This window comes from Miscanthus floridulus, chromosome 19 (assembly GCF_019320115.1).
Source record: "Miscanthus floridulus cultivar M001 chromosome 19, ASM1932011v1, whole genome shotgun sequence".
NCBI lineage: Eukaryota > Viridiplantae > Streptophyta > Magnoliopsida > Poales > Poaceae > Miscanthus > Miscanthus floridulus.
Window position 1 is genome coordinate 74,135,609 of NC_089598.1, and position 10,384 is coordinate 74,145,992.

Genomic DNA, 10,384 nt, shown 5'->3' on the forward strand with positions numbered 1-10,384 from the left:
TGCCAATGTGAAGCTACTATAGGCTATGCTAGCTAAGCATGGCTTGCTCCAGTAGTGCTTTAATTATGCTTATTCATCATGTTGCCACGGAGAAATTTTGCAAATAGCTAAAGACAAAATGACCACTCTTAAGTTTGTCAACAGTGATTTTTTTGGAAGCTATAAGCAATGTCGGGTTTCTACTTTTTAGAAGTATCTAACTTAGATAAAGACTACATCAGCGGCTCCAAATTAGAAAGAAAAACTGTTAGAATGGATTTACGAATGTGTGTTGCGGTGGTTTTTGCAAAAATATTGAGTAGGAGTGGGCTTTTGCAACAAAACTAGAGGAGGTCTTTGTAATATTTCATTTGAAGAAACACTACTTAACTGGGCGCTCTCACTTTCTCCACATGTATTATTTTTCTAATATATATACCAAAAATTATAACTTGAGCTTTTTCTAAATTACTCCCTCAATTCTGTTTTATAAGCTACAATTTGACATGACACGATCTCCAAAATTACATTTTAATCATCTATTTATTTTATTTTATATTATTTATACTTATAAACTTATGATAACCGGATAGCAGATTTAATTACAAATCTAACTATATCAAGTTTATGTTATAATAATTAAAGATTGTTAGTCAAATTATCATTAAATATTTTGAAGTTTGAATCCTACTATGTGTGTGTGTGCGTCTTATAGAAGAGAATGGAGATAGTAAGAGTTATCCTTGTTCGCTTGAACTTATCAGCTTGGCTCATCAGCCATGGTACAGTGTTTTTCTCTCACAACAAATCAGCGAAGCATGGCTTTTCAGCGAAGCAAACAGAATTATGTATGTAGTGATATGATGTCTCTTGGTAGCATTTCAAAGATGATAAATAGAAGTCTAAAGAGATACTATTGATATCCATTTTGGTCAAAGTTAATTCAAAAACTAATTCGCAAGAATAATCAATTTTTTTAATTTAAAAACAGAATAGAAGATAATTGCGAAGTTCATATCAATGTGTATTCTATCACGCATTCAATGCCTAAACAATGGAAAGAATAATTGCAGTCATCACAGCTCCATGGAGAGTAACACATTGACACTATACACACATACAGCTAGCATGACAAGTACGTACCTCCATGGTGAGAAAACTGCACACGAACTACCAACATCGATCTTCTCATGGAACGAAAATGAGGTGCACTTTCGATACATCGCGCTGCAGCGAAGCGTGCACAAAATATGATTATGGGATGAGAGGGATCGGAGGAACAAGCAGAGGAACTGGAAGTTCATACGCATGCACATGTCTATATACTTATTGCCTAGCTGTATTAATTAAGGACGAAAACGGTCGGAATATATCTCGTACCAAACCACATAGTTTTCTAGGTTTAATCCGTTCGAATTCGTATTTTCGGATAAATTCGAATTCGGTGCGAAATACCGAATACAGAATGGGACCGAAACAGTTTAGGTGTTTTTGGACCATTTTCTACCTTTTCTACTTTTTATAGAAATATCTCGTTTTATAAAGTCCTCACCCGCGTGACTCGCTGCAGGCATGCAGTGTACAGTATATCACTTCCTCGTCCCGTCCTGTATGTAATTTGCTTAGGTTTTTCTCCGCGTGTCTCCATCGCGTATAATGCAACAGGCCTGTATTGTACTGGGTACTTGCTGTGGAGAATGTCAGCGGAATTGGGTTCATCTATCAGTCTGCCTCTTCTTCTTGAGGCGACGTGATGCAGTATCAACCGAAAATCGGTGAAAACCGGTCAATATCGGTCCTACCGGTCCCCTCCGGTATTGCATAATATTTGTAAATTTTAGCCAAAGTCTGACCGGTATTGACGAAATTTTGGCCGAAAATCGAGCTACCGATCTTATCGGCTCCTCCGATATTTTTGCTTACACCGAAATCCAGCGCTATATAGGCCTATAGCTTATGAGGTAGCTACGAGGCGCGGCGGCGGTGGCACGCTGCTGCTGGCCGGTGATGGCCGTCACCGCTGCAGCTTCATATCATATGTTGAATTACTAACCCGTTGAGCTAGCTAGCCATGCAGAGCTGCTGGTACTTTACTAAGAACTATGGAAGAAGCGTGCTGAGTTTGTAGACAGGCGCCCGCGTTGAATAATGCATACAACTGTAGCTAGATTGATATATACTCCGTATGCTCGTTCGTTCTGTGAAAATTACAGGTGCAGATCGTACTATATATGTGTGTGCGCATCTTGGATCGTCGTGTTCGCTAGAATTCCACTCGAATTGGTTCGTTTTCGAAATTCTTGATGTTCTTTAAGTTCATGTTTAATTTCGTGTCTGGCTTTACTGTTTTCGTTTTTGTTTTTATATTAAAATATAGAAGTAGAAAATGGTTGAGGGATTTTCCGACCGTTTGCAACATAGAGAGTCGCCGGTTAATAATTAATTCATTCCGGAAGAAGCGGAAAGCCAATGACATGATTACATTCATTTTTCCACAATCAAAGTCAGGTCTCTCTGTGCTCTTACGCAATTTTCCTACCACACATTTTTTTTAAGAAAAAGGTCCTACATACCACATACATACATATATGTGGCGTTTGGCCTTTGTCAGAATTATTTACTGCGTTTTCTTATCTTATTGATTTGCTGGTAAACACTGTGAACGCTGCGAGGTTTATTGCATACATATCATACTACTAGCTCCTCTATGGGAGAGAGGCTCTGCTGGGTTCTTAATCTGGTCGCCAATGGCGTGTGGTTTCCTGACTCCGGGTTCGTTACACAGTCAGGTCGCTCGCTCGTGCCTACATGGAAGGCAGCAACATCACTCTCCGGCGGCCGGTCTTTGTTGACGCTGCTGCTGCTGCTTGGCCACCAGCTAACACGCACGCATCACCCATGACCATGATGCCATGATGGGATGGGGTTGCTAGGTGGGCTAGGTGTATTAGCTGTGAGAGAGTGCGAGACCATTCTCAGACGACGATGACTCCGGAAAGACACGTCCAACCAAACTCTAGTGCAGGCGTGCAGCTAGCTGTAGACCTAGCACTACGCACCAAGCGACTACAGCGTCAGCGTCAACCTGTATTGGAATTGTATGGAGGGTGGCCAATGGAGAGATAAGGTTCCGAGAGCATGGCCGCATGGGGGTGTGCAAGTGTACACATCGAGACAGGGTCTCGCATTAAATGGGTGATGCTGATGCGATCAAACTAGTAGCTTTGCTAAGAGACAGACAGGGCAGGCGCACAATCGAATCCAAGGTATATGTGCTAACGTATGCGACAAGGAGCTAGTGGAGCGCCCACATTCCTTCATGTCAGCAATTGACTCCAGCGACCTGCGCAGCAGCAGTAGAAGGGTATATACAAGTCAATCACCAATCAGGGTACATGCTGTGGTGGAATTTTTTTATATTGAACATTAAAGAGAAATGGCTGAAAAAAAAGAAGTAATCGGCCGTCTGATGGCGGCAAAGAAATATTTCCAATGCAAGGGTACTTTTGCGATCCCTATGTCTGACCAAATTGATCGCCATTTACCTATTTTTTCCCATAATTCCTATCTATCAGCCACCAGCTGATTGTTTTAGTCCATTCAGGCGATGGTGTTTGTGCACCGGCAGTGGCGGCTCAGTGCATCAGACACCTGTAAATTCAATCAAATTCACCAGTTGTAAAGCATCGCCTGAGAGATGACTACTTTTAAATTAGGATCTCCCATTTTTTCCACAATCTCTAGTATCGCGGGCGCATCCGTTCATGTGCCCACTCACACAACTCTGGCTCCTAAACGCACGTCTAAACCTACAGCTACAAACAACATATATAGAAGATCATATCACTGCCTCCCTTTGAGGTTGATAGAACGCTCTTGCGAATTGAGTGTAGCCATCAGCTGATTAGGGTTTTTTGATGGAATCATATCTATTCACAAGGGTTCAAGTACTCGACTTAGCATAGGTGTTCGTATTTTTCTAGTAAAAAATATTTTAAGATTCAACGGTGCTATTCTTTCAGTGGTACACGAGATGCTTATTATCGACACGAAACACCTATGGTGGATTTCATCAATTTAAAGATCTGCCAGGTCAGTCTATTGGAGATGCTCATAATAATTGGGTTTACATGTATGTGTTGATCATAGGAGTGAATACATGCATCTACATGCTTATGGACATCTGAGCACCTGTACTATGTAATTAAAAATAGAATGATTAGCCCTTGTGGTATACCAAGCGTGGGAGGGAGACGAAAGTTTATTGAGGGGATAGGCCTCGGCGTCACATATGCATGAAGCAACGCTCGAATTCAGGCGGATCATGTCGAGAAGTTGAGACCCACATATATAAATTAAAGAACACTAAAATATACTTAGTCCATACGCACATATTGTGGGAAAGAAACATTTTTATGAGAACTTCCCATCCCTAATGTCTAACCAACATTATCGCGGTACTCATACCTATCATGTTAAAGAAATAGAAACCCACATACAGGTATGATACTAGGAGTAGTACACAATATATGTTTACGTGCATTGTCAGCAAAAATGATTTTTTATACAAGATCAAAGCATGCATGTTGGGCATTACCGACTAGCCTTCTAACCTCAATTCTAGGGTGCGCTTCAATGGCATGGGCAAAAGGCTAAGCCTCAATTCGAAGAAAGAATCTTTGGTTGAAGCATCTAGCCAAGACCAAAGCATCGACCTAGGACGTTGAGAAAAAGAAAACCCAAAGTTAATAAAGACTTCGACTAGATATTTGGAACGGACAAAGACTCAAGGAGGAGACCAGTCATGGAGCCTCAAAGCGAAGGCTACTTCGAGATTCATAACTCTCACGTAATTGCAAGACCATGAATAATTATGTAAAGACAATCTTGGCATTGAATATTGTAGTAATGCGGTTATTGGGAGTGAGAAAATAAATATAAATTTTGAGATTGTGATGGGCTGTAAATGAAAAAGGTTCTTTTTTATTTTTTGATAAAACTGGAGAGGTTTGCACACCTACATACCTTTTATCAGGAAAAAAACAAAGGAGTTTAAGTTACACAACAAAATACGAAACAAAGAAAGTGTAACAACCCAAAAATTGATCCTTGTGAAATAGAGAGAAACTGAATTAATTTTGTATTTATGTGCTCATGAAAATATAGGAAAACAAATCTTGTCATTAAATTAAAACTTATCATAAGGCTTAGCAACATTGTAGTGCATACATGCTGGTGCATTTGATTTATTGTGATGAGTGGTTTCGACTAAAATTCAAAATGAATTCAAATTCTTTTGAAAAGTTTTGAAAAAAGTTTTGAAATAAAAGAAAGACAAAATCAAAAGAGAAAGTTTCTTTCCCTGGCTTTTGGCCTGATTGGCCTTTCTCTCTCCCCTCTCCCTGCAGCCCAGCCCGAGCAGCTCCCTCTTCCGGCTCCACCGCGTAGGCCCGCTCCCACCTTCCCCCGTGGCTCGCTCCCCTCCTCCTTTTGGGCATGTTGGACCAGCCCACTTTCCAGCACAGCAGTGCATGGACGCCGCCCTCTCCTCTCTCTCCTGTCATTGATGACCCAGGCCCGCCTGTCAGTCGTTTCTTCCACCTCGCCACCGTCTTCCTCCTCGCGTACCCGATGCGGATACCGCCGTCGGGAGTCCGTCTCTGCCCCGATTTCCGGGTTCTTGGTGTGCGTATCATGTCCCAGCCCCTATAAAAGAAAACCCGAGCACCCGCCGCCTCCACCCAAGCTCGCCGCGTCGCCGAAACCCTAGCCGCCGCCACCGAAGCTCGATGTCCGCCCGCCGTGTCCCGCGTCGAGACTGTGCCAGCTCCGACCACATTAAGACCCTAGGTGAGCTCGCCTTGATCGCTGCTTCCACCCCATGCTTTCCACGCATCGAATCATGGACTCTAGGGCCCTCTTCGCTCTCGCGAGCAAGCTCTTCGCCGCCGGTCATGGCCGACCGCCGTGCCGGTCACTATAGCCGGCCGGCAGCCTCCCTCTCTCATCTGATCTGCACCGCCCGATCCGAGATTAACGGCCAAGGTTAGAAGATACCGTTTCGGCTGGCAATTTTGCTAAAGAGACCCTCGGCTTTTGAATAATCTAACCCGCAATACATGGCGTACTCCCAGAGTACGTTTTCCTATTCTGAAGGCGTAGTTTCTCTCTATTAGTTTTAGAATACGTTTTCTCTTTCAGAAAACATAGAATTCCTCTGATAGATTCAAAATACGTTTTCTTCTTTTGAAAACATAGTTGCTTTGGTTAGATCCAAAATACGCTTTCATCTATTTATAGTTTTGCCACTAGTTTTATTTAAGGTATATCTTCTTCGTTTTAAATCCGTTTTGACCCGTTCAAGTTGCGTTAGATTCATAATTGCGTAATCTACATGTTCATCCTACTATTGAACATGTTTTCAACTTTTGAAATTCAAGGTTAGATTTAATTTATTGTTTTATTAATGGAATCTTGATCAATTCATAACTTCTTCGTTATAACTCCGATTTTCGTGATCTTCGCGTTTGTGTGTTCGTCGCGAGACATAGATTTGTTTTATAAACTTTTCATCTTGATTTTATGGTTGACGTACTATTTTAATTTATTTCTATTGTTTGCTTCGTGTATGATTGCATGGACGCCTGTGTGGTGCTTTATGATCTTGTCCAGTCGGTGAGCTTTAGGTGTTGATCAAGGAGTTCCTTTGAAGTTTTGGACTAGAAGAAGGATCAGAGTTTAAGACAAGTATAGCATGGGATCATCCTTGTTGTCCTATACACCTTTAATCATTTAATTCATGCTGCATGTGTCTACCTTGACTACCACTAAGGATTTCCTAGTACTTTGTTATCTTGTACCTTGATTCCTATGGGTTTATGCATTGGATAGTATGATGCTAGTGCTCAACTAAAACCATGATCTTATAACTTGACTAATGGTATATGCAATAAACACTAAAAGATGCTTTTTAGCAACATGGAACAAGGGGGCTAGAGCATTGGGCTATTTTTATGGTGCTTTAGATTCCTCTCCCTAAGAACTTCTCTGTAAGTGATCATTTGGGACTTACAGTACAACCATGAGTGCCACATGGCTCTGGTTTTAGTCAAGTATGAGGACCTTTTGTAGCTTGTTAGTGGTTACCTTTATGGCGCAAGAGGGGCTCCGATTGGTTTGATTTTGGCCTGCCAAGGGAGTGCACTTTGGTTTCATTAGTCACCCCTTGGGGGAGAGATCTTACTGGTTGATGGGGAATCCTTAGCGGCCCTAACTTGTTAGATGAACCTTTGAAAGACTTCATAGTGAACCCTGCCGACCTTCCTTGGTAGTGGGTCAAGAGGTTGGCTACCTCGGGTCAAAGGGTAAATCACGGCTCGTGGTGAAAGTGTACAACCTCTACAGAGTGTAAAACTGGTATATCAGTCGTGCTCATGGTCACGAGCGGCCTTAGAACCCTTACGTAATAGATGATGAACATTGATGATACTGATGATAAAGATGCTCACTAATGATTTTTGTTTATGTTATTCATTATTCATGTTTACCTGATCATATGTTTACATGGGCTGGTGATGAACTTGTTGCTACTCTTATGCTAAAATTATGACAACTAAAAGCTAAATGATGATAAACTAGTGCTAGCCTTTTGAGTCTTATGAACCCAATGCTATATTTGTTCAGTTCGACATGTACTTACGCTTGCTTTAATTTTTAAATCTTTGGAAAAATCTCGGATGGGTACCAGATTGCTAGAGTTTGGAGGAATTAGGCTTGTGATCAACCAGTCAATTGTCCCTGTGGATTAGAGTCTTCACTCGAAGATTGGAGTGTCTTTCTGCTGCTTGCTATCTAAGGTTATATCCTTCATACTAGTACGTTATATATTGAGCATTGCCTTCGATATTATCCTTATTTGTAGCTATATGTGAGATTTGACTTTTAGGCTCACATATGGTGCATATCTGGTTTTGTTCTTAAAATCAGGTGCTACAAATCGTAACAGCCTAAAAATTGCTCCTTTTGAAATAGAGAGAAATTGAATTAATTTTGTATTTATGTGCTCATGAAAATATAGGAAAACAAATCTTGTCATTAAATTAAAACTTATCATAAGGCTTAGCAACATTGTAGTGCATACATGCTGGTGCATTTTATTTATTGTGATGAGTGGTTTCGACTAAAATTCAAAATGAATTCAAATTATTTTGAAAAGTTTTGAAATAAAAGAAAAACAAAATCAAAAGAGAAAGTTTCCTTCCCTGGCTTTTGGCTCGCTTGGCCTTTCTCTCTCCCCTCTCCCTGCAGCCCAGCCCGAGCAGCTCCCTCTTTGGGCTCCACCACGCAGGCCCACTCCCACCATCCCCCATGGCTCGCTCCCGTCCTCCCTTTGGGCATATAGGCCCAACCCACTTTCTGGCCCAGCAGCGTGCGGACGCCGCCCTCTCCTCTCTATCCTGTCGCTGATGAGCCAGGCCCACCTGTTAGTCATTTCTTTCACCTCGCCACCGTCTTCCTCCTCGTGTACCCGATGAGGACACATCACCGGGAGTCCGTCTCCGCCCTGACTTCTGGGTTCTTGGCGTGCGCGTCACATCCTAGCCCCTATAAAAGAAAATCCGAGCAGCTGCTGCCTCCAAGCTCATCGCGCCACCGAAACCCTAGCCGCCACCACCGGAGCTCACCGTCTGCCCCGCTGTGTCCCGCATCATCACCGTGCCGGCTCTAACTGCGTTAAGACCCTAGGTGAGTTGCCTTGATCCCTACTTCCACCCCATGCTTTCCTCGCGTCAAATCGTGGACTCTACGGCCCTCTTCGCGCTCGCGAGAAAGCTCTTCGCCACCGGTCATGGCCGACTGCCACGCCGGTCACTATAGCCGGCCGGCAGCCTCTCTCTCCCCCTCTCATCTGATCTGCACTGCTCGATCTGAGATCAACGGCCCTGGTTAGAAGATACCAATTTGGCTAGCAATTTTTCTAAAGAGACCCTCGGCTTTTGAATAATCTAACCCACAGTACATGGCGTACTCCTAGAGTACGTTTTCCTATTCTGAAAGCGTAGTTTCTCTATTAGTTTTAGAATACATTTTCTCTTTCAGAAAGCGTAGAATTCCTCTGTTAGATTCAAAATACGTTTTCTTCTTTTGAAAACGTAGTTGCTTTGGTTAGATCCAAAATACGCTTTCATCTATTTATAGTTTTGCCACTATTTTTATTTAAGCTATATCTTCTTCGTTTTAACTCCGTTTTGACCTGTTCAAGTTGTGTTAGATTTGTAAGTGCGTAATCTACATGTTCATCCTACTGTTGACCATGTTTTCAACTTTTGAAATTCGAGGTTAGAATTAATTTATTATTTTATTAAAGGAAATCTTGATTAATTCATAACTTCTTCGTTATAGCTCCGATTTTCATGATCTTCGCATCTGTTTGTTCGTCGCGAGACATAGATTCATTTTACAAACTTTTCATCTTGATTTTATGGTTGATGTATTATTCTAATTTATTTCTAATGTTTTGCTTCGTGTATGATTCCATGGATGCCTGTGTGGTGCTTTATGATCTTGTCCAGTCGGTGAGTTTACGTGTTGATCAAGGAGTTCCTTTGAAGTTTTGGACTTGAAGAAGGATTAGAGTTTAAGGCAAGTATAGCATGGGATCATCCTTATTGTCCTATACACCTTGAATCATTTAATTCATGCTACATGTGTCTGCCTTGACTACCACTAAGGATTTCCTAGTACTTTGTTATCTTGTACCTTGATTCCTATGGGTTTATGCATTGGATAGTATGATGCTAGTGCTCAACTGAAACCACGATCTTGTAACTTGACTAATGGTATATGCAATAAGCACTAAAAGATGCTTTTTAGCAACATGGAACAAGGGGGCTTGAGCATTGGGCTATTTTTATGGTGCTCTAGATTTCTCTCCCTAATGACTTATCTGTAAGTGATCATCAGGGACTTACAGTACAACCATGAGTGCCACATGGCTCTGGCTTTAGTCAAGTCGGAGGACCTTTTCTAGCTTGTTAGTGGTTACCTTCATGGCGCAAGAGGGGCTCCGATTGGTTTGATCTCGGCCCCCAAGGGAGTGCACTTTGGTTTCCTTAGTCACCCCTTGGGGGAGGGATCTTACTAGTTGATAGGGAATCCTTAGCGGCCCTAACTTGTTAGACAAACCTTTGAAAGGCTTCATAGTAAACCCTACCGAACTTCCTTGGTAGTGAGTCAAGAGGTTGGATGCCTCAGGCGGAAGGGTAAATCACGGCTCATGGTGAAAGTGTACAACCTCTGCAGAGTGTAAAACTAGTATATCAGTCGTGCTCACAGTCATGAGCGGCCTTGGAACCCTTATGAAATAGATGATGAACACTGATTATACTGATGATAAAGATGCCCA